Raw genomic sequence first — 26,781 nt, forward strand, 5'->3', positions numbered from 1 at the left:
AAAAAAGGTTTATTCCATACCTTAGAGGTAAATGTTATGTCCAAGACCAAAAGAGTTTACCAAGAACTAAAGGAAAAATGAGATTCCATGGCTATCTGCTAGTCTTTTATTGCTTGCCAGAATAATCTCACTAGTCTTCAGAGGAAAGTAATTAAATGAAGTATGTCTAAAGCATATGATTCACATTGTCCAGAACACAACAAAAATTATTATGCATGCAAAGACAAGGGGAAAAGATTATGTATAGCAAAGAAAAATTAGCAGAAATATACTTTTATATGTAGTAAAGAGTCAACAGAATAAAAAAAAGGTTTAGTGTGTGAAATGATGATCAATTTCAGGAAAGATTTGAAAACTATCTGTCCAGTAGGTTTTAATTTTAAAATTTAAATAAAGAAACGCTCAGATTTGACATGCATGAGCTCGTTTAGTTTATTGCAAGGTAGTCATAGCAAAGCATGCAAGCAAGACCTCAAGATGTTAATTTAGAACCAGAGAATCAGAATTATCAATTACAATCACAGTATCGGTTTAATGATTAGATTTCAAATCTTTAGACTTCAGGTGTTTACCTTTAACAAGTGGTCTCAGGAGGAAGGTTTGGCCACAGCTCAAACTCAGTGGAGGCCCCTTGTAGGTAGGGTCTGAGGTTCGTAGTGGGGGGCAGAGTCTCAGCATTTGCCTCTTGCTAGTTCTCCTCTTGGAGAGTGTCAGAGTCAAGAGAGTGATATCTGTCTCTGCCTTTTCTCACTGAATGAACATACATCTAGTACTTACATATGAGTTTCTTATCTTGGCCTTACATAATAAGGGCTAGTGTGACATCAAAGACTAGTACATTACATCTCTTCAGGGTTAGAAATAAGCCAAATGTAGCTTCTGTTCTTCAGGGTTTAGAGATTAGGGAAGTGTTTCATGACTTATGTCTCAAGGCTAGTTTCCAGAGAATAACTATATGTTATCACAGTATGCAGAGGCAAAGTCAACTTAGTTTGTTTAACACATTCTTCACATACTTCTATGTTTCTTTATCTAAGTTCAGAAATGTTTTACTTCTAAGTCACATTATATGTAACTTATGTTTCTGTGGCTTAATATCATAAGAGAAGAAATAACAAAGCTATATACACATTACAGATATACATGGTTTGAGAGAATTATAAAGTCATTTTTGATTTTAGAACATTAGAAAAAAGCATACGTAACACTGTCAAAAAGAATCAAATGAAAGTCTTAGAACTGAAAAATACTGTATTTGAAATTCTAAGTATTTTAGTTGCTGCAGATTGGTCACAGTAGAAGAAACCATCAGTAATAACTTGAAGGAAATAAAAGAAACAAAAAAAAACAGTTGCTGTCAAGTCAGATCTGACTCATGACAATCACATGTGTTGCAGAGTAGAACTGTGCTCCACAGGGTTTTCAATGGCTGATTTTTCAGAATTAGATGGCCAGGCCTTTCTCCCAAGGTGCCTCTGGGTGGACTTGAACCTCCAACCTTACGGTTAGCAGTTGAGTACATTAACTGTTGGTACCACTCAGAGATTGCAACGTGAAGGCAAGTCAGTAGAAATAAGCCACACTGACATACAGAGAGAAGAAGGTTTAAAATAAGCAATTCCCTACTAACAGTGGTGGAGTATATCTTCCTATCTCTGAATTGCAGTCCGTACAAAGTGACTTTCTTCTAAAGTGTAGATCAAGGTGGCAAACACTGTCTTAGCCAGTGTAAATGTAACTATACTCTTGTAAGTTTCTTACATTACAAGTAGTCACAAAAATAACTTAAGATGTAAAGACACATCATGTAATACATAGAGAAACCATAAAAAAATAAAATAAAATAAAAGAGGCATAGTAAAATCAAACAGAGAGGCTTGAATAGAAGCACAAAAAATATTCAACCAATACAATACAGGATTGGAGGAACAAATGAAAAAAGAATGGAAGGGTTAAATTAAAAAAACCTATCCTTATTGGTAATCACATTCAATGTAAATAAACTAAACACTTCAATTAAAGTGGAATCTTATTATGTTGTAAATAGAAAAGGCCCAATTACATGGTGTTTTGAGTTCTGTAACAGTTGACAAGCTTATTATAAAAATTATATAGAAAAGCAAAGGTAATGAAATAGCCAAAATGTACTTAAAGGAGAACATAGAAGACTTATACTGCCTGAATAATTTTTTTAAAAATTTTGAATATATTAAAATATATTACACTAAATATTAAATATATAATACTAATATAAAATAAAATAATAATATACAACTAGACTAATCAATACAATGTGGAATTGGCATAAGCATCAACAAATACATCAAAAGAAGAGTCCAGAAACAGACACATATACAGCAATTGATTTTTGAGAAAGGTACAAGATAATTCAATTGAGAAAAATAGTCTTCAACAAATGTTGCTGGAACAACTAGATATCCATATGGAATATTGATAAACTTCATGACATGTATACAAATAAATTTTTAATTGATAATAAACTTAAATATAAAAGCTAAAACAATAAAGCTTCTCATAGAAAACATTGTGGGTATTTTTGACTTTAGTGTAGGCAAAAATTTATTCAACAGGATACAAAAATCATTAACAGGAAAAGAAAAAATATATAAACTGGGCTTTATTGAAATTAAAATTTCTACTTTTCAAAACAGAAATATAAATGGCCTATATACTCATGCATACTAGCATGTAATCCCAGGTTACTCCTATCAGAAAAGGTAAAATTCAAAAGAGCGATAGCTCCAAGTATCATTGATGATATGGAGCAACTAAAATCCTGGAAAGGGTTAAAAAAATAAAAGTAAAACCCTTTGGAAAACAGTTTTGCAATTTCTTAGAAAGTTTATGATGCACTGATTATATGATAGGGCAATTCCACTTACAGGTATTTGAACAAGACAAATGAAAATTTATATCCACAATATGACCCGTATACAAATGGTCATAGAAACTTGTCAAACAACAAGTGCATACCCAAGAGCAGACAACAGCAATGGAAGTGATACAGGTGGACACATAGATCAGAGGCAAGGGGCAGCTGCATCATAACTAGTAAATCAAGTTGCATCAATAGGCAAATGCGTTGTGACAGCACTGGTCTCTGCAGATATGAACTAGATCAACAAAGTACAAAGGAGGGTGTGAGGGCAGGCAGGGGATCTAGGTGCTAAGGTCCTAAGTTCTCTTGATGGGGTGTTTTTGAATTAGAAAAGGCTGCATATGCATCTTGCCCCATAGGACAGTAGAATCCTAGGTGTTTTGTTGTTGTCTTGGTTAATTCAGAGATTCTCATGCACACAAATCTGCAGAACAATTATATTGGTGTATTTAATTTAGAAATTATAATTTATATAAACATGTTTTATATGTTGGGGAAAAACTGGCATTTAAGCTTCACTTTTTGAGGGTTTTTTTCACTTTTCAATTCAATCTTAGAATTCCAGCACTGAGATTAATTTTGTTTTGTGAACAAATAATGAGAATGCACTCAAATTTATACGTATACTAAACACTTATGTCACAAATGTAGGTTCGCTACATGCATATGTCAGTAACTTAGTGTGTATGTGTATGTAAGTGTTGGTTAACAGCTCGGGAAATCGGTGTCTACTTATTCCACCTACATTCGTATTTCCAGTGGGATTCTTGTTTCTCTTGTTACCTCTTGTAGCTTGTACTAAGTGAGAAGGTAGAATCACTGATTGACTTCTAGGTGCTGTCGCTTAGCAGCAAACGAAACACAAAGGGTAGTTTCTGGTTTCTTAAAGGTCATTTTCCATAGTTTATGTACTGATGTCACCTTCTTGTTGCCTGTTGAATTTTTTATATCTCTCTTATTTTCACAACAACCGAATTAAGTATGAATAAAAAGCTAATTAAACTTTTACTGGAAACCCAGTTTTAGTCAACAAAAGATAACACTTCTCATTTTAAAATGTTAATGAGATTCTTTGTCATCACTAATAATAGTTTATTTAAAATATCATTATTTTAAGGTCAGACATGTCAAAAAAAGTATAAAATATTTACTAATATTTGCATCAAATAACGGTAGCAAATTTGTTTTTTCATCGCCTAAAAAGGCCTTCTCATAGTGAACTTTAGTGTATCAGAGACTCAAAATGCCTTCTCATAGTAAACCATCGTGTATCAAAGATTTGAAATAGAGATTCAGTCAACTGTCTGAAAATACCCTGTTAGGCTAATGTAATGGAACAAAGCACCCAGTTCTTGAGCTCCATTTTAAGGGAACATCTATTATTATACTAATGATTACAAACCATATGGTGTAACCAATAGGGCCGTCTTTAAATACACTAATTACATCAAGTGCAAGCAATAAAACAAGTGCTAAAACAATGTTCTCGCGCAGTTTTTCATTTACAGCTCCAGTGAAGACCTTTAGTAGGGAGACTGGAATCCCAATCTATTTCCATAGACCCCCATTTGACATTTAAAGATGCTGCATAGCTACCCAATCAACTCCAATTTAAAGAACAAATAAGCTATTTGTTAGTAAACTAGAAATAGATATTTTTCTAAACCAAGGATAAATGGATGAAAGAACAGTAATCTAAAGCAAATAATGTCAATGTTTTTTGGGAGTTCTATAGCCAATTTTATCTTTAGTATGTTGTGTCATTCTGCATTTATATGGTATCTAATGTCTTATATATTAGGATAATATGTAAATAGTCCAATTTGAAGGGCAATAACAGTGTAACAGACAAGAGCATAGTAATTGAGTCATGGTTTCATATCTTCCATTAAGCAAGTGACCTTTGACAAGCAAAGGTACATTTGTATGTTCAGTGTTTTTGTCTACAAAGAGAATGAGTTGGTTTAGATTATTTCTAAGTTTCTTTCCAAATCTTAAAAATGTTGATATTCTTGTGCCAAGTAAGTGATAAGATTCTTTAAACCTAAAGATCCAATTTATTCAAATTAATGAGTAAACCTGGAATCAGACAGTTTAGGGGCAATCCTAATAATGTCTCTATCATTTTTTTATGTATATGTCTTCTAGAAAGTTACTCAGTATCTCTCTACCTCAGTTTCTTCACGTGTTTAAGAGTTTGATTGATAGTAACAAACCAATAAAGCTACTCTGAGGATTCAGTGAGGTGAAACTTGAAACCTGTGCTAAATCCATGTTTGTTGTTGTTAGTTACTGTATGGAGTTTATTACCACATCCCATTGCTATTGAGTCAATTCCAACTCAGTGACCCTACAGTACAGAGTAGAACTTCCCCATAGGGTTTCCAAGGCTGTAAATCTGTAAAGAAACAGACTGCCACATCTTTCTCCCGCAGAGCCACTGGTGGGTTCGAACTACTGACCTTTCAGTTAGCAGCCAAGCACTTAACCACTGCGTCAGCAGGGCTCCTAACTACCACATAAAACCAAAACCAAACCTTTTACCACTAAGTCAATTTTGATCCATAGTAACCCTAGGAATCCCTGGATGTTGCAAACAGTTAACGTGTTTGGCTGCTAGCCAAAAGGTTGCAGATTCTCAAGTCTTCCCAGAGGATCTTCAGACAAAAGGTCCAGCAATCTACTTCCAACAAATCAGTCATTAAAAACCCTATGGATCACAGTTCTACTCTGACATACATGGGGTCCCCTTGAGTCCAAACTGACTCATAGGCAACTTTTTAATTGTTTTTTAGGTGGTAAATAAGATTACCATAATAAAATAAGTATGTTATGAGCACAAACACAATAAAAATATGCATTCTTGTAAATATCATCGTATAGGAACGGAGAAATATAGAGAGTAAAAACTGTGATAGATTTGGGAAATTATAGATGATGTGTTTTCTTAAAAAAAAAGTTAATATTTCCCAATACCTTAACTAACCCCCCAAAATAAAATAGACAATAATGTATTAAGCATCTTAAGCAAAACATTTAAGATGAAACTTGTTTAGTCCTGATTGCAAAAAGAAAATAAAAAGGTTATTTTTGAAGAATTAGCAAACAAATTGCCTATCTGTAAATTACCTACTGGCCTAAAATGAAAACTGGTTCTCAAATTACCAGTCTTTAATGAGAGAAAACTTCCAAACGGTAGCCAGTGTGTTGGGCAATGGAAGAGCACAGATGGTCAAAAATCTTTAGTAAAGGATGATCCTCCTTTATTTAGGTTGAAATAACATAGGGGTTGGGGAAGAGGCTATGAAGTCCATGGCAAAGAGATCAACCTTCTGAGGTCGCCTATCCCTGCTGCACATGGATTTGCAGGCATTCCTGTGGGATTTGCTTCTGGACATGACGGTGCCTCCTACCACAGCTTCTCTCACAACAAAGTCATAGCAGCCTCCTATCAGACATTTCTGACACTGACCTCTTCTCAGTGAGAAAGGTGGAGGTAGTCACTGTGTCAAACAAAAAAAAAAAAAAAAAAAAATTCAAGGAGAGCTCATTTAGCTGAAACATTAAGTTACTAAAATGAAACTCCAAAATTATGAGTATAATTACAACTGTCAGGGTTTAGAAATTTCCAGCTGGTCAGATGTCAGTTAACATAAAATAGCAGGTTCAGTGAACTTACAGAATGCCATAAAATCACTTTATGTGAAGCAGCAGCAGGAAATCCTTCCATATCGTTTAACCATATTTTCAGTCAGCAAGTAACATCATCATCACTACCAATATTTTTCTTCCTCCTTCCTTCCTTTCTTCTTTTCTTCCTTCCTTCCTCCCTGCCTTCCTGCCTTCCTTCCTACCTTCCTGACTTCCCTCCCTCCTTCCCCACTTCCTTTCTTTCTTCTTACTAAGTAGTACAACTCACTGACTGTAACGCTTCTGTAATATCTATGTGAGTTGACCTTGCCTAACTCTACATTATTTTTAAATTATGCTTCACAACATCATGATTTCCATCCATATGGTTTCCTATTTGTCTTTTGAACACAGGTTATTGAGGGCTTTTACATTTTGTACTCTGTCTTCCATACTTCCCCCAGAATTTTGCTTGATTGGCATCTTTTCATAATTTAGGTCTCAGTTTAAAGTTTATCTCCTCACAGAAGCCTCTCAATAGAAGCTTTCTCACTCCAAATAGTCATTCTCTCATATAACTACACTTTATTATTGTTGGTTATTAATTTCTAGAATGTTGTTGGTTGCTGTTAGGTGCTATTGAGTTGATTCCTACTCATAGTGACCCTACGTATAACTGAGCAAAACACTGCCCAGTCCTGCACCATCCTCACAAATCCTTGTTATGCTTGAGCCCATTGTTGCAGCCACCGTGTCAATCTATCTTACTGAGGGTCTTCTTCTTTTTTGCTGACCCTCTACTTTGCCAAGCATGACCTTCTCCATGGACTGATCCCTCCTGATAACATGTGCAAAGTATGTGAGATGTAGTCTCGCCACCCTTGCTTCTAAAGAGCTTTCTGGTTGTACTTCTTCCAAGACACGCTTGTTTGTTCTTTTGGCAGTCCATGGTATATTCAATATTATTTGCCAACACCACAGTTCAAAGGTGTCAATTCTTCAGTCTTCCTTATTCATCGTCCCGCTTTTACATGCATATAAGGCGATTGAAAACACCATGGCTTGAATTAGGCACACCTTAGTATTCAAGGTGACATCTTTGGCTTTTAACACTTTAAAGAGGTCTTTTGCAGCATATTTGCCTAAAGCAATGTGTTTTTTGATTTCTTGACAGCTGCTTTCATGGATGTTGATTGTGATCCAAGTAAAATGAAATCCTTGACAACTTCAATCTTTTCTCTGTTTATCAAGATGTTGCTTATTGGTCCAGTTGTGAGGATTTTTGTTTTCTTTATGTTGAGATGCAATCCATGGAAGGCTGTGGTCTTTAATTTTCATCAGTAAGTGCTTCAAGTCTTCTTCACTTTCAACAAACAAGGTTGAGTCATCTGTGTAATGCAGGTTGTTAATGAATCTTCCTCTAATCCTGATGTCCTGTTCTTCTTCATATAGTCCAGTTTCTCGGATTATTTATTCAGCATACAGATTGAATAGATGTGGTGAAAGGATACAACTCTGACACACACCTTTCCTGACTTTAAACCGTGTAGTGTCCCCTTATTCTGTTTGAACAACTGCCTCTTGATTTATGTACAGGTTCCTCATGATCACAATTAAGTGTTCTGGAATTCCCATTCTTCCCAATGTTATCTATAATTTGTTATGATCCACAGTCAAACACCTTTGCGTAGTCAATAAAACACAGGTAAACATCTTTTTGGTATTCTCTGCTTTCAGCCAGGATCCATCTGACATCCACAGTGATATCCCTTGTTCCATGTCCTCTTCTGAATTAGGCTTGAATTTCTGGTAGTTCTCTGTTGATGTACTGCTGTAGCCCCTTTTGAATGATCTTGAGCAAAATTTTACTTGCCTGTGATATTAATGATATTGTTTGATAATTTCTGCATTTGGCTGAATCACCTTTCATGGAAATAGGAATAAATATAGATCTCTTCCAGTCGGTTGGCCAGGTAGCAGTCTTCCAAATTTCTTGGCATAGATGAGTGAGCACTTCCAGTGCTGCATCCATTTGTTGAAACATCTCAACTGGTATTCTGTCAATTCCTGGAGCTTTTTTTTTTTTTTTTTTTTTGCCAATGTTTTCAGTGCAGCTTGGACTTCTTCCTTCAGTACCATTGGTTCCTGATCATCATATGCTGCCTCCTGAAATGGATGAATGCAAAACAATTCTTTTCGGTATAATAACTCTTGTATTTCTTCCATCTTCTTTTGATGCTTACAGTGTAGTTTGATATTTTCCCCGTAGAATCTTTCAGTATTGCAAATTGAGGATTGAATTTTTTCTTCTGTTACTTCAGCCTGAGAAATGCTGAGAGTATTCTTGCCTCTTTGGTTTCTAGTTCCAGCTCTTTGCACATGTCATTATAACACTTTACTTCGTCTTCTCAAGCTGCCCTTTGAAATCTTCTGTTCAGTTCTACTTCATCATTTCTTCCATTTGCTTTAGCTACTTGACGTTCAAAAGCAGGTTTCATTAGTCTCTTCTGACATCTATTTTGGTCTTTTCTTTCTTTCCTGTCTTTTTAATGATCTCTTACTTTCTTCAAGTGTGAGGTCCTTGATGTCTTTCCACAACTCGTCTGCTTTTCAGTCATTGGTGTTCAACGCATCAAATCTATTCTTGAGATGGTCTCTAAATTCAGGTAGGATATACTCAAGGTCATACTTTGGCTCTCGTGGGCTTGTTCTAATTTCCTTCAGTTTCAACTTGAATTTGTATATGAGCAATTGATGGTCTGTTCCACAGTCCACCCCTGGCCTTGTTCTGACTGATAATATTGAGCTTTTCCATTGTCTCTTTCCACATATGTAGTTGATTTGATTCCTGTGTATTCCATCTGATGAGGTCCATGTGTATAGTAACCGTTTATGTTGTTGAAAAAAGGTATTTGCAATGAAGAAGTTGTCAGTCTTGCAAAATTCTATCATGTGATTTCCAGCATTGTTTCCATCACCAAGGCCATATTTTCCAACTACCAATCCATCCATCTTCGTTCCCAACTTTTGCATTCCAATCACCAGTAATTATCTGTGAAACCTGATTGCACGTTCCATCGATTTCAGACTGCAGAATTCGGTTAAAGTCTTCAATTTCTTCGTCTTTGGTCTTAGTGGTTGGTGCGTTAATTTGAATAATAGTCGTATTAACTCGTCTTCTTTGTAGGTGTATGGATATTAACCTATCACTGACAGAGTTGTACTTCAGGATAGACCTTAAAAATTTTTTTTGATGATGATTGCAATGTTGTTCCTCTTCAAATGGTCATTCCTGGCATAGTAGACCATATGACTGTCAGATTCAAAATGACCAATACCAGTCCATTTCAGCTCACTAATGCCTAGGATATTGATGTTTATGTGTTCCATTTCATTTTTTGACGATTTCCAATTTTCCTAGATTTATACTTTGTACGTTCCACCTTCTGATTATTAATAGATGTTTGTAGTTGTTTCTTCTTATTTTGAGTCATGCCACATCAGCAAATGAAGGTCTCGAAAGCTTGACTCCATCCATGTCACTGAAGCTGACTCTACTCTGAGGAGGCAGCACTTCCCCAGTCCTCTTCTGAGTGCCTTCCAACCTGAGGGGCTCATCCTCTGGTACTGTATCAAACAATGTTCCACTACTATTCATAAGTTTTTCACTGGCTAATTCTTTTCAGAAGTAGACCACCAGGTCCTTCTTCCTAGTCTGTCTTAGTCTGGAAGCTCAGCTGAAACCTATCTGTCATGGGTGACCCTGCTGGCATTTGAATACCAGTGGCATAGCATCCAGCATCACAGCAATGTGCAAGCCTCCACAGTACAACAAACTGACAGACACATGGGGGAGAATCTTTCTTACTCACTGGTTACTGGTTTATTTTTTGTTCTTCCAACCAGAAACAAAATAAAAATTAATCACACAGACAAATTATTTTATTCTCAGTTATATCACTAACACCTTGAAATTTACCTGGCATATAGTAGGTTTGCAATGGATATTTGTTAAATTAATGGGCTGTTTTGGGCTAAGCCCTGTAGTAGCAATATATTTGTGAACAAGGTAGTAGTAAGTTTATCATCAAATATATAAAAACATATTTACACACATATACGTAGATAAATATACACTGTGATAAGTGTAACAAAGTTAATAAATAAATCGCTGGAAGGTTGAAATGAAGAATGGGAGGAGGAGACAATTTTAATTAGAGTAAATAGGGAAGAAATATTTGAATGATTCAAGTCAGACCTAACAAATAAGAAGAGTCCAGCCAACCAAGAAAATCTCACAAGGAGAGGAAAACAGCAAGAGCTAACTCTCTGAGCAATTATGATCTTAGTGAATAATGGGGTAAATGATGTACACTGAGACTGTGGAGGTTGCCAGGGCCCAGAACATGCAAATATTAGGGCTTTTCAAGTCATAGATAGTGTTTGTATTTTATCCCAAGTCCAAGTGAAGACATTAAAGAGTTGAAGCAGGGGAGAAATTGATTTAGTTTACATTAAAAAATATATATATTTTGACTTTAGTATTATAAAAAGTAGATTGAAGGTTAACAATGATCAAAAGAAAGGAAGTAAGTTAAGAGCTTACTACTGTGATACAGCAGAGATGTCAGCCGCAGAGGTGAAGAGTAGTGCCTGGAAGAATCAACAGAAATTAATGATGGATTTGATATGACACTTGAGATAAAAGGAGGAATCAGGACTCTTCAGGTTTACAGCTTGAACAAATACTGGGTATTGAATGAGGATATGGAATGACAGAGTCTCTTAGAAAATGTAAAAAAAAGAAAAGAAAAAGAAAAGAATATGTGGGGAGGGTGTGAGGCAAACTGTGAAATCCTAAATTTAAGAGAATATAAGATGTTCCTGTAGAAATGTCAAGTAAAGGATTGGATACACATATCTGAAGATCAAAGAATTGAGATATAAATGTGTTAGCCATTTGTATATTTATAGCCAAGAGAAGTATGATATCACTTAAAGAAAGAGTATAGATAACAAAGAGAAAAATGTCAAGATTAAGCTTTAAGGAGCATCAATATTTAGATTTCAGGTCTGGAGCAACAACAAGCAAAGGAGACTGACAAATCGGACAGTGAGATAGGGTGTCATACAATGCAAAAGAGAAGACTACCTCAAAAAGGAGTACACAGTCAGCTATTTGAATGTTTCAGTGAAATGTTGAAAGGTAAGGACATAAAAGACTTCACTGGATTTGGTAAATTTTTGAACGATGGAAAGATATGAACGCCAGATTGGAAGGAGTAGGAGGTGGGAAAGTCGTATCTAATCACATAAACCACCATTTACCAAAATTTGCCTTTGAGGGAAAGTAGAAACAGTAGTGGGAGGAGGCATTGTGAAATTTACCACCTGGGTGATGCAAATGATTAACTCTTCAGGCTGCTAACTGAAAGGTTAACAGTTCGAGCCCATCACAGGTGCCTGGGAAAAATGATTTGCCAATATACTTTCAAAAAACCTGCCACTGAAAACTCTTTGGAACACAGTTCTACTCTGACATCCATGAGGTCCCCATGAATTGACGTTGATTCCACGGCAACTGTTTTCTTTTTTATATATCCAAACCATACAATCTGCAACTATTGTTCTGTTAGAAATGCTATATTTGAGAGAACCGAGAACCCACAAAATAGTACCTTAATCCCCGTAACATTTCTTAAGAAAGAATCTTGATAAAGGTAGACTGGAGCTTGTTCAGCTGCTCAATATCACTATCAAAGATCAAGGTTATTTCTATTTTTCTCTTCTACTATTCTTACTACACTGGCCTTTTGTTCTTAAATGTTTTGCAGCTGGTCACCGTATGGCTTTCATTGGTCCACAACCACATTTGGGGCAGAAGAAAGGAGAAACGGCAGCACCTCTTCCATCTCTAAGGACGTAAATGTTTTCCAGAGCCTCAACAAGGATTTGTGATGGGATGTCATTGGCCAGAACTGTGCTACACAGCAATCTCCAGTTGTAAGGGAGGCTAGGAAACTGAGTGGCATTGTGGAAATAAACAAGGGAAAAATTTGGAAATACTAACCAACACAATTTGCAATAGTCATGTAATGAAAACAAATAACAGATTCAGAAAATAACAAAAATTTAAAAAATAGAAAAGAAACATCAATTAAAAACAGAACTTGAAAGACTGCCTCCGCTAGCAGGCAAAATAGCATTCTACAAAGGACCTGTATGTGGGTTTCTAGTCAGTATGATTCACCTATATGGCATTTCATCAAAAAGATCAGTTTATCAATTATTTGAATGTTTTTAAGAATGTTGAAGGTAGGCACTAAATTACAATAGTCAAAGCTCAAAATGATCACTGTTTTCAACAACGATGGAGCAATTGAACTCATCACTATATAACTCACTATACCCTCTGTGCTCTTAGATTTAGTTTGTGCTTCTTATTCTCCACTTCTGAATTGTTGTTGTTAGGAGTTGGTTCCAGCTCATAGAGACCCTGTGTACAACAGAAGGAAATACTGCCTGGTCCTGTGCCATCCTCACAATCGTTGTTCTGCATGAGCCCATTGTTGCAGCCTCTGTGTCAATCTGTCTCCTTGAGGGTCTTCCTCTTTTTTGCCGACCCTCTACTTTACCAAGCATGATGTCCTTCTCCAGGAATTGATCCCTCCTGATAACACGTCCAAAGTATGTGGGATGTAGTCTCGCCATCCTTGCTTCTAAGGAGCATTCTGGTTGTACTTCTTCCAAGACAGATTTGCTCATTCTTTTGACAGTCCACAGTATGTTCAGTATTCTTCACCAACACCACATTTCAAAGGCATCAATTCTTCTTTGGTCTTCCTTATTCATTGTCCAGCTTTTACATGCATATGAGGTGATTGAAAATATCATGGCTTGGGTCAGGTGCACCTTAGTTTTCAAGGTGACATCTTTGCTTTTTAACACTTTAAACAGGTCTTTTGCAGCATATTTGCCCAATGCAATGTGTCATTTGATTTCTGCTTTATGTATTTCTTAAATTATTTCAAGCACTTTCATTGTTTGCCCATAAGCATTTTTAGTTCCTAGTGGATGCTCTTTATCTTTTGTACCTAAGATTCCCTTTTATGTTCACAGAACACTTTATTAATCTCTGTTAGTAACTAAAGAAATGATTGAATTAATGAATAATTCTGACATGATACTGCATATTTTAATTAGGTTCATACGTGAGCAATGGGGTGTGAGGAGCACGTCTTCATTTTCCAAAGAAACACTTGAAATGTGGACATGAAAAGACTCAAATGAATAAAATGTATTATATTTCACATATTAAATTACCTGCTAGATGAAATATGGTTAAGTACCTTCGGACTCAACACCAGAACACCAGCATACAACTTGGCATTTCTAGTCATTTAATCAGAAAAAGTGACTTTAAGGATAATTACGTCTCCTATTGCTTGTTCTCTATATAGATGTCACATAACTTGCTCACCATCTTGTGAAAATTCCTATATATTTATTTCATTAAAATGATGCTCTAACTAGATTTGCTGTGCTTGAAATTAGAGGGATTGCTTAGACATAAAGTGTATTCACTAGTATCCTAGTATATAAGCTCTCTGTCTCAAAAAAAAAAAAAATTATTTGTATCATTTACCATTTTCTTTGGAATAAATTGATTTCTGACTATGAATGATTTAACAATGGGTTTGCCAAATTCTTTGATATTTGTCAAGCAGCCCTTAGGAACCAGAGCCAGCCAGCTTAAATTCAAAGGCAACAAGTCCATTGACCATATGAGAAACCAAAGGGCTACTTGAAGGATGTTTCTTAAATAGCAATGTTTAGTATAATTTTTCTTCTACATGCTTTCACTCATCATATTTTACTTCTACTTTTTGAGTTTCAAGATCACTATTTTACTATTAACTAATACAGCAAATCTGGGCAACATTACTTAAGAATGAGAAAATGCTGATTTTATAATGCATTGAAAACAAAAATAAAGCTCAGAACTAACCTAGAAAAATATAAGATGTCAGGTAAAAATATGCCTCAAATGCAGGGTTGTCTCAGCCTTTTTCACTGAGGTCAGCATTAACAGTGTTACAAAAGAAAAAAAAGTTAATAAGCTGAAGAAGTTCTGAAGTGTTTACTGTTTGATCCTTATAAATCAATAAATCTAACTCAAGGATAAGATAAATTCAAACATTTCATACACTTTATGTTACACGATTGAGCTTAAGTCCTACGGATCTAAGTATGAGTTTTATGTAACTTTCCAAGATACGAGCAAACGACTCCTATCAAAGTTCGGTTTTCACCAGATATTCTTTGTTGTTTGCTGTTGTTTCCCAGTCCCTCCTTGCCTTCTCATCTTTGTTTTTGGGCAAATGTTGCCCATTTGGTCTTGGGTACCGTATTTTTACGAAAATAACACGCAAGTTTTAAATTTTTTTTGCAAACTGTGCAATCCCCTTCGTTTATTTTCATAATCGCTCTATACCAATATTTTTTTACATGTTGCTGACTTCAATTTCATTTTTTTTTTCTGTCCAACAGGTTTAATGTTAAGTCTTTGTCTTGGTACCTGTGACCGCCGAGGTTTGGTTCCCAGCTGCAGACCAGCCTACCCTCAAGTTTCTAAGGCAGCCCCTCTCCTGGCAGGATTTCTTCCCTGTTCTGCAAACTGCTTTTTTCAACCCAGGAAGAAATCACTTTTTCTGCCCCAGCAACAGCGCTCCCCAGGATGGTCGGCCCCAGCCCAGGAGGTGTGCAGATTTGCACACCCGGGCCTGAGAGGCCACTCAAACAGGCAAGACTGGTATGCTGCAGCCGCTCGCATTCCGACCCATCCTATGGCTGGCCAGGGCTAGGGGGCTTTTGAATCTCCTGCCCGCAAGGACACTGCAGGGGCGGAACGAGACTGAAAGCTGCGGAAGCAGCGGGGTCTCGCTTCGACTAGATGATCCAACTGGCCAAACGATGGCTCTGCGGGGCCTGGGATGTATGCCCCGGCACCTGCACCGTCCTGCCGCTTGGCTTCACGTTGGGGTGGCACCGTGGGACTCGGGAGCGCACATGTGCAACAGCCCCCTTGCTCTGTGGCAGCCTCCGCGCAGCCCTCTGCCTAACCCTCTGCCGGTCTTTGCTGTGGATTACCTGGACATAGATAAGCTACAAGGAATTCCACTGCTCTCAGACCGGGTGCCAGCTGCACCAGAGCAAACGGACAGTTTCAATTGTTTATTTTCCAATTGCCGGGATATTTCCAAACTTCTTGATCATGGTTTATACCTTTATTACACAAATATGATCAAGAGTAACATTTTTGGACCGTAGAATGAGGGTGAATAAGACCGAAGTTCACTCTGGAAAGGTTAGGAAACACGTGCAGTGTATGGATGGGCATGCTATAACAGAACTTTTTAACGTGATTTCATCATTTCCTCCCATTACGTGTGTGTGTGTTATTTACGTGAGTGTGTTATTTATGAAAAATACAGTATTGATTATTCCAAGGAACACGTTCATCACAGGTATTATTGTTTCTTTTATAGGTCAATTTATTATTTGACGGAAAGGTGACTTCTGGGAGTGTCTTCAGTTCCAGGTTAAAAGGATGTTTTAGGGTGATAGTCTGGGAGGTTCCTTCAGTCTCTAGAAGCCCAGTAAGTCTGGTCTTTTTTATGAAATTGTGCTTTGTTCTACATTTTTCTCCCATTCTAAGTAGGGCCGTCTATTGTGTCCCTATTCAGAGTAGTTGGTCAGGGTAGCCAGGCACCATCTAGTTCTTATGGTCTCAGAGTACAGGAGGCTGAAAGGTGGTTCATGTGGGCTATTAGTCCTGTGGACTAATTGCTTCTCGAGTCTTTGGTTTCCTTCACTCTCATTTGCTTCAGATGGGAAGAGATCAATAGTTCTATCTTAGATAGCTGCTTACAAGCTTTTAAGACCCCAAATATTACCCACCAAAATAGGATGTAGAACATTATCTACATGACCTATATTATGCCAATTCACATAGATGTCCCCCAAGACTATGGTTCTTAGCCTTGAAGCCCAGTAAGTCAGTCCAACGAGGGATTTGGATATATCTAAGAAGTTTCCATAACTATGCCCCCTATGTGCTCTATTATATATGTGAATATATATGCAACACATACAAATATGTATATACAAATTCCCACTACTATACCTATTTATGCATACTTGTGTAATCCTATACGACCTTCCACATCTATATAGCATACATATCTACCTAAGTAACTACTCACAACATTTTGGTTGTTTTTATTGCTGTTACAGAATTGTGTATGTTATAGCATTTACCATAGTAGTCCTTTATTCTTGCATATCTCTCAGTGTCTTCATTTTCTTTGGTCATGGTGTGCTGACTTCCCCCATCTTGTGTATTGCCTTTCCCTTCACCAGAATTAACACATGTCTACTAATTAGGAAGTGATTCTCCTTTTCTTCCCCTCCTATCCCTGGTAACCATCAAAGAACGTTGCTTTCTGTGTGTAAACTATTCTTGACTTTTTAAAAAAGTAGTGTCATACAATATTTGTCCTTCTGTGATTGATTTATTTCACTCAGCACAATACACTCCAGGTTAAATCATGCTATATGATGTTTTGCAGATTCATCATTATTTTTTATGGTTTCATAGTATTCCATTGTATGTATGTACCACAATTTATTTATCCATTAATCCATTGATGGATCCTTAGGTTGTTTCCATCTTTTTGCTAGTATAAATAAAGTGTGATGAACATTGGTGTGCGTATGTCTATTCGTGTCACTGCTATTACATCTCTAGGATATACATTTAGGAGTGGGATTGCTGGATCATAAGGTATTTCTATTTCCAGCTTTTTGAGAAAGTGCCATATTGTTTTCTATAGTGGTTGTCCCATTTTAAAACCCCACCAGCAGTGTATAAGTGTTCCAAACTCCCCACAACCTCACCAGCATTTGTTGTTTTCTATTTTTTTGATCAGTACCATTTTCACAGGGGTGAGATGATATCTCATTGTAATTTTAATTTGCATCTCTCTACTAGCAAATGATCATGAGCATCTCTTCATGTGTGTTTTAGCTGTCCGAATATCTTCAGTGAAGTGTCTATTCATGCCCTTGGCCTATTTTTTGATTGGATTATTTATCTTTTTGTTGTTGTACACTCACTTTTTTAAGTATCTTTTTTGGGGAGGCTAATCTTTCTAAAATAGCTCACTTTACAATTTCTTTTTTTTTTTTTAAATAAACTATGGGTATGTTAACTGTAGTTCATCTCCACTGCAACTAATGAGAAGACAGCACAGACTGAGATCTTTTAAGAATATTTCTTTTTATTCTTCCCACTATGGTTTAGGTATGATAAAGTATGATTTTCAAAAAGGAAATCTACATGTCACAATAACCAGATAAAATACATATGGCCAAGATGGATTAACAAGTACAAGATTACCATTTAGCTAGAAACAACCAAAAAATGGACAATATACTGCACATCAGGCAACGAAAGACTGTGATCCCTGACAGAGAGGAAACAAACAAGGGGAGCCTTCGACTGCCCAAACGTACTGCCTTGGTAGACTTCCCAAGCTATAGCACAGACAGTGGGGACAAAGGTGGAACTCAGTGTACTCCATATGTTAAAGTGATTGAGTTTGGTGACCAGAGTGATCAAGATAGCTAGAATTCACAGGACAGAGTACAAGACAGGACAAAGCTGCACAGATAAAACTCCCAAGTGCTGTAGAGAGGGCACTTTGAGAATTCAGCTGAGTAGTGGTCAGCAAATATATGTGAGGAAACTACCTACGTCCAGGCAAGGACCAACTAAAGGAAAGCAGCAGTGCTAAGCCCTAATACAGGGCATAGATAGGGCTTGTTTCTACCAGACAGACTCATGATTAATGGTAGAATATACAGAACGGTTTTGTTTCAGCAGTGGGGAATAATCAAACCTAGACAAAACATGTCTCCAGTTCCATCTGATAATTCATAAAAGCAACATTGCAAAAATCCAACTTGTTTCCAAATAACTGTATACAAGACAAAATGAGCAAATATTTTTAGAAATTCTAAAATATCCAACAGCCAACAAGTTAAAATTAACAGTGTCTGTAATTCAATAAAAATTACAAGACACGCAAAGAAGCTGGAAATGTAAACCACATACATTCAAACCGTAAGAGGAGAAAAATCAGTCGACTGAAAATGAGGATGGACATCAATATTAGGATTAAGTGACAAAGACACATAAAAAGTTTTAGTATCTGTATCACACATGTTGAAAAAGTTAGAGACAAAATAAATATAAAAATAACCAAATCAAACTTTTACAAATAAAATCTACAATGTGAGATAAAAAATACAATAGATGCAAATGATGGCCAATTAGGAAGTGCAGAAAAAAAGAGCAACAAGTTTGAAGACATAGCAATAGAATATACCCAAAATCAAACAAAGAGAAAAAAGATTAAATAAAAATAATCAGAGCATTAGTGAGATCTTGGACAACTTTAAGTCATCTTGTATATGTGAATTTGGAGTTCCAGAAGAAAAAGAGAAAGGTGAGGAGAGAAAATTAAATGAAAAAATCAGTGGCTGAAAATTTCCCAAATTTGATACAAACAATAAACTGACTAATCCAAGAAGCTCAATGAAATCCAATGACAAGAAACATGAAGAAAACTACACCAATGCATATCATGCTCAAATTGCCCAAAACTATTATAATAAAATATTAAAAGCGCCAGAAAAAGAAAAAAAAGACATTATATACAGAAGAAACAATAAGAATGAAAGAAAATTTCTCATCATAAACAAGGCAAGCAACAGGACAGTGCAGCAACAACTTTAAAGTACTGAAATGAAAGCAAGAAAGTCAACCTAGAATTCCACAATTCAAAATATTGTTCAAAAATGATGGTGCAGTAGGGCATATTCAGCTTTATAAATGCTAAAAGAATTCATCACCAAATATAGTAAAGGAAGTTCTTCAAACAGAAGCAATATATTATCAGGTGGAATACAGATATACACAAAAGAATGGAAAATTCAGAAAATGGTTAACTACATAGATAAATTTATAAGTTTTTTTTCTTATTATTTAAAACTCTTTAAAATATAATTGAGTGTTCTAAGGAAAATAATAATAATGTAGTATGGGGTTTATAACATATATAAGTAAAATTAATAAAACAATGGCACAAAGTTTGTAAAGTAGAAAAAATGGAAATACACTTTTATAGTATACATGAATTTATATAGTATCACTTTAGACTGTCATAAGTTAAAAATATTATTATAAACCCTAAACATGCACAAACTTAGAAAATATTTTTGAGGATATCATAAAATTGCTACACTTTTCACTAGACTCTTAAGAAAAAGAGAGAGAGAAAGAAAAGCCAAATTGCAAATATTAGGAAGGAGAGAGGTGGTATCACTACAGAATCTACATATATTGCCAATAAATTTGACTATGAAGATGACATGGGGGAAAAAAGAAAAACTATATGAAAGACAAAAAACTACCAAAGTTTATTTAAGAAGAAATCGAAAAACTGACTATCCCTATACCTATTAAGCTAATTTAATTTTTAGTAACACTTTACTGCAAATAAAACTCCAGGCCCACATGGTTTCACTAGCACATACACCAAATATTTAGGGAGTGTAATGGTTAAGGTTGTGTGTCAACTTGGCTAGGCCATGGTCCTCAGTGATTTGATAGCCTTATGATGGTGTGATTACTTCCATGATGAGATTTGATATTCTGTGATCATCTCCATGATGGGATCTGCTGTGAGTAGCCAATCAGTTGAAAGGGAGTTTCCTTGGGCGTGTGGCCTGCATTGAATATAAGTGGATACTCTGGCAAGGCTTGTGGGCTTTTGCTCATCTGGATCTTGCAACTGGCTTCTGTTCATCTAATCTCCAGTTCTTGGAACTTGAGCTAGCAGCTTACCTATGGTCTTGCCTGCCGATCCTTGGGATTTGTCAGTCTTCACAGCCTGTGAACAAGAGCCCTGCTCTCCAACTTGCCGATCTTGGGTTCACCAGTCCCTGTGGCTACATGCATCAGGAAAGGCCCAACCCACAGACTTGGGACATTCCAGCCTCTACAACCACATGAGCCATTTCCTTGATATAAATCTTTGTCTTTATATATATTTATAAGCTTTACTGGTTTTGCTTCTCTAGAGAACAAAGCCTAAGACAGGGAGGAAATGATATCAATTAAATGCAAACCTTTACACAATATGAAAAAGTGAGAGTAATTCCTAACTCATTCTATTAGGTCAGCATTACCCTGATATGAAAAATAGACAAAGACATTATAAGAAAAGGCCAACATTCCTCTTGAAGACAGATACAAAATTTGAAAAAAAAAATTAACAAAATAAATCTAACAATTAAAAAAGAAAATGATAATGCTGACCCGGAAATTCCACTCCTAGGTATATACCCAAAAGATGTGGAAGTATAGACTCAAAAAGAGACTTGTACACCAAAGTTCATTGCAGCCCTATTCACAATAGCCAAAAGGTGGAAACAATTTAAATGCCCATCAACAGATGAATGGATAAACAAAATGCGATACATACATACAATAGAATACTACTTGGCCAATAGGAGAAATGAAGTTTTGATACATGCTAAAGTATGGTTGGAGCTTGAAGACATTATGCTAAGCAAAATAAGCCATTTACAAAAGGAAAAATATTGTATGACCTCAATTATATAAAAAGACAAGAAAAGGCAAATGTATAGAGACCAACGTTTATTAATGGTAATCAAGGATGAGAGGGAGGAGGAAAAGGGGGGTTAACAATGATGGAAAAATCACATTGATTAAGGGTAGGGTTGCACAGCTGGTTATTGTAATTGATATTCAATAAGTTGTACACCTGTCTAAAAAGCTGAATTGGCAAAAGTTGTGTGATAGATATATTTTCAATGACAAAAAAAGAGTAGCTGCTGAGGCTGCTTATGTACAACCAAAAACCTTAGGGGATTTGATTTCTTGATTCGGGGGCTTAGGGTCATAGTTTCTTGGGACATCCCAGGTTACTGGCCTAATAACGTGTTAAGAGTTTCTGTTCTACCTTCTAATCCATTGCATAGTGCCTGGAGTCTTAAAAGCTTGTAAGCTGCCACCCAAGGCACAACAACTGGTCTCTATTCACCTAGAGCAACAGAGGAAGAGAGAGTCAGGAATAGGAGGAGGATATGAAGTGGGTGACTAATTGCCTCCATGAACAAATGTCTCCTTTGCCATGAGACCAGAAGAACTGGATGGTGCCCGCCTACCATTACTGAACATTTTGATCAAAGATTCCGTAGAAGAACCCTGATCAAAACGGGAAAAGTTAAGAACAGAATTTCAAATTCACATGGACTCTAGACTTTCCAGAGCCATAGAGGGTTGATGAACCCCTGAAACTATTGCCCTGAGATAATCTTTAAACCTTAAACCAAAAATATACTCTGAAGTCATCTTACTACTGAACAATACTTTAGCTTAGCTAGTTAAAAATGTCTGCCTTGAGCATTATGATCTTTTAAAAACTATCTATATAGGATCAAATTGACAGCAGCAACTTAAAGGATTAGAGAGGAATTTTATAGAGTCAGTGAGTTTATGTTAATGAGGGAGGAACAACTCAGAAAAAGAGGGTGAGACTTATAACATACTTATATATATAACATACAATGCTAGGACGACTCAAAGAATGTAATCAATGTCACTAAATTGTACATGTAGAAACTATTGAATTGGTATATATTTTGCTGTGTATATTCTCAACAACCAAATAAATAAAATTTAGAAAAAAAATAATCTGAGGGGGAAAAAAAGATAATGCATTGTAACTGCGTTGAACTTGAAAACGGCCCCAAGACATGTCCACATCCTAATCCTTTGAACCTGTCAGTGTTACTTTATATGACAAAATTGACTGTGCAGATATGATTGATGAAATTAAGGATTTTGAGAAGGGGAGATTATCCTGGATTATCTGGGTGGGCTCTAAATGCAACCATATATATGCTTATGACAGGGAGGCAGAAGGCCATTTGGCACAGAAGAGGAGGCAAGATCTCACCTTGAAAAACGTAAGCGGGCTTTCTCATTCTGTCACAGTCTTTCAAAACACATTTTCCTTTCACATTTCTCTTTTGTATGTATTTCACATCTTTGTTATCTAAGTACAAATATAGATGTGAAAAGGAGGGGCCATAGGTAATCACCCAGCATAATTCGCTCACCTATGATCATCTCTCCAGCTAGAAGACATTTGTGAGTCTTTCTATGAATCGCTAAAACACGTGTGCATTTCTTAGAATGCTTTCTTTATTATAAACCATTCGTAATCCACATTGTGTTTTGTCACCTTTAATAACTGTTCTATAACAATGTGTTAATATCAGAGTTTCTGTTGTACTTTATGTTGTCTTCTCAGACACAGTGCTTTACAATTACTGTGCTTCATACTACAATTCAGAACTGCATTTGATAGATACTTCATATTTTTTCAAGTATTGATAAATATAAAAGCTGCAGTTACTTCAAAGTGAAAGTTAGCAACTAAGATATATTGAAAATATATTGTGGAGACACAAGAATGTTAGTAATTGGAAATTGAATTTGCTATTGAAAAATGGGCCAAACTATGCATGGATTAACAACAAATGAATTTATAATTATATTTATTTTACTGTGTACCAATATGAACATGCAATTAATGAGAAACAATTGGTGTGGACGTTATTATTGTAAAGCCATTAGAAGAAAATGTCTGCACTGAAAAAAGAACTATGCTTTCCTTTTGTCGTGTTAGTAAAGAGGCATAAATGCAAAAAGGACAAGATCTTGGTTTAACCAATAATAACAGAGATAATGGGTAAGAACTGGCATGTTCGATGTCATTTGAAATGGTTGAATAGGTATTTTTCATCATGTTTGAACTTCAAATAAAACAAAGGTACACGCACAGAATAGCATTATTTCTTCATTTTGTTAAAAGAGTATACGGTTATCATCTAATGAATCATAATTTAGAGCCAAACACATGTCTTGTAAAATGGTATTTTTGGTTAACACTGTTTACATTGGGTTACATCCATATCTACCAAAAAGATGTAATTTGTTACCTATTCTTTCTCATTATTTTCTCCTGTCCAAATGATAGGTATACATTTAAAAAAAAAAAATCTATTTAAAAAAAACAACAGAGTAGAAAAAATGGCACATTTTATATGCCATCTAAATGTCATATGTATTTATATGGAACATTTATATACCATATGGACACTTTATTTACAAAAGGACAGATGGCAATGACCAATACATGTAAGGAAAAAATTAGATCTCACTAGTCAAAGAATGCAAGTTGCATCAATAAGACATTCATCATTAAATATTTTCAATAAATAGTTCATAAAATATTTTCCAAATAACATTATTCAAGTAGGCAAACAAGCAGTAAATGGCCCATCTGGGTAATGCTAGTAAGAGTATAATTTTGTTCCTATATTTAAAAAGTCAATTTGAGAATATGAATGATTTGTTTTCTTATAATTTTATTTTTCTAAGACATCTCCTATTATCAAAAACTCAAATGTAAAAATGTTAAGTGGTAAAGAGTGGTTAAGAACAAGAGAGTTTTAGGCCTTTTAGTTCCTATTTTTCTTCTCTCCAGTAAAACTATTGTTTGTATAATACAGTATAACAAGCACAGTTTTTCTTCCAGGAATTTCAACAATAAATACACTCTTTCTGTTTATATGATTATTGCTGTCAGTACTAACACCACTGAGCAAATCCAGGGTTTAATAGCATTTGCTTTTTATTTAAACTTGTCTTTTTCTATTGTCACCAGTGTTACCATTGGTGTGGTAGTTAATATTCATTCTTAATATTTTAGTATCTCTTATCCCACATGCTTATAACATACAATGCTAGGACAAAGCTGATATGTTGCTGGGGCAGTGTTAGTTCCTGATGGTTACTTGATTTAGGTCATGTTTATGTTATAAGAAGAGTATGTGAAATGCGTATTATATTACTTCATTGATTTTATGTCCACTTTGTTGTGAAAACTTGTTGTGTAGAAAAAAGCCTGAATTGAAAATTTTTATTTGGACTTCATGGTTCCATTTCTAAGTATTTATCCTAAGGATATTATAATCATATACATACATCAAACTTTTATTGCAGAATTTAATTAATGTATTTAAAAATATTCACTGAGCAGTTTGCCTAATAAAATACAATAATTATATTGGTAAATATTTAGTGACAAGTCCTTGGGTAGAGTAAATTGTTAACATACTTGGCTACTAACTGAAAGTTTGGCATTTTGAATCCATCCAGAGTTATCTGGGAAGAAAGACCTGGCTGTCTACATCTGAAAAATCAGCCATTGGAAACCATATGGAGCACAGATCTACTCTGACACATATGGCGTGGCTGTGAGTCAGAATCAACTCTAAGGCAACCGGTGGTGGTGGTACATTAAAAAAAGAGTGGAAAATTAAAAGAAAAAGAGTTAGCATATCAAAATGTCAACTCAACAGTGATTATAAATAGGCCATGAAATATAAAAAATATTTATCCATTCTCTTTGTCTCTCTGATCTTTTCCAAATGTTTTATGATAAGTATATATTGCTTCAAAAACCAAACCCATGGCTGGCCTGTTGATTTTGACTCATGGCCACCCCAAGTATTACAGAGTTGAACTGTTCCAAAGGGTTTTGTTGATGTAATCTTTATGGAAGCAGATCTGCCGGGCCTTTCTTTCATTATATATATAATATTGAGCAGTGTACCCCCTCAAAAATTCGCATTTCATGATAACTCCTCACTTTGGTGTCAAAACCCAAGAAGATATATTTTAATATTTGATAATTCCTAGGTTGTACTGTCTAATCCCATGATTGTTAAACTCCATCCATGATTAAGTCACATGTAATTTTCATTTAAATTCTCTAAATTAACAAATATATATGGGGAATCCATTGTATTTTGATAGCATGTGGTACTAAGGCTCCTTTTCTTGTTTGCCTAGTAAGTTTGCAGACACTATGTCCATTTCTTCTTCCTCTCTCTGCTTTCCTCTTCAATTTGAGGCCAAGACGCCTACAATTTCTCTCAAAGGCAGAATGGATATATATTTTCAAGAGACACAATCTCTCTCATATAAGAAGTTAAAATACCAAAGGTAAAGCCATTGTGCTCTTTATGCTTTTACCCAAAAAGCATAGTGGTTAAGAGTTCAGCTGCTGACCAAAAGGTTGGCAGCTTGAATCTGTCAGCCACTCTGGAGCAGTTCTACTCTGTTCTGTAGGGTCGCTATGAATCAGTATGTATGACTCGACAGCAATGGGTTTTACTCAAAAAAAATTCTATATTTAAGAAAGTCAAATGTATTTCAAAAGTTTATTTTTATCTCCATTACCCCTCAATCTAAAAATAACACAGTTTCATTGTGAAAACTAATTAAAGAAAATTGTAATCACTCATAATACTTCCATGAAGAGATAATGAAGGTTAACCTTTTACTCTGTATAATTTCTAGGAAAGGTAACTTTTTTTCATTAAAATTACATAAAGGATATTACTCTAAATCCATAAACATAGTAGTGTATTGTATTGTACCCCCACAGAACAGATAGGTCTCTAACTTACTTAACCAATTTCCTATCTAGGAATTTTTGCTCCTGTATTTTCTTTATTATATATAGGCCATTTTGAAGAGCATCGTTATGCAACAAAGACATAATACTTTGTGTTTTTATAACATTTTTACATTGAGGGACATTTTTCTTATCTTTGTTTATGATTTTTTTTAATTTTGATTTTATTAAGTAGACATCTATCTAATGTTTGGTTTTACTTCTTTATTTTTTAAAAAAATTCTGAAGTCATCTTCACTCTTACAGCTTTTATTTGTTAAAATATGAACATATTTCAGTTTAATTTTCTTTTCCATCCTCAACGTATTCTTCCCCCAAATCATTGACCTATTATTAAAGTCCTTTCTTTTATAAGTTTTTTCCAGGCTCAGGACATCTGCATTGGCCTCTACCCATTTCTGACATGCTCTTCTTTCCACGCTTGCTGAAAATTCACACAATCTTTACGTTACTGTTTTAATATCTCCTCCTCACATTTTGATAAATCTTCACTTATCAATATGAATATGACTCTCTATCATGACAGTTTCTTTAACTTTCTTTAAT

Source organism: Trichechus manatus, unplaced genomic scaffold (genome assembly GCF_000243295.1).
Source record: "Trichechus manatus latirostris isolate Lorelei unplaced genomic scaffold, TriManLat1.0 scaffold00044, whole genome shotgun sequence".
Lineage (NCBI taxonomy): Eukaryota > Metazoa > Chordata > Mammalia > Sirenia > Trichechidae > Trichechus > Trichechus manatus.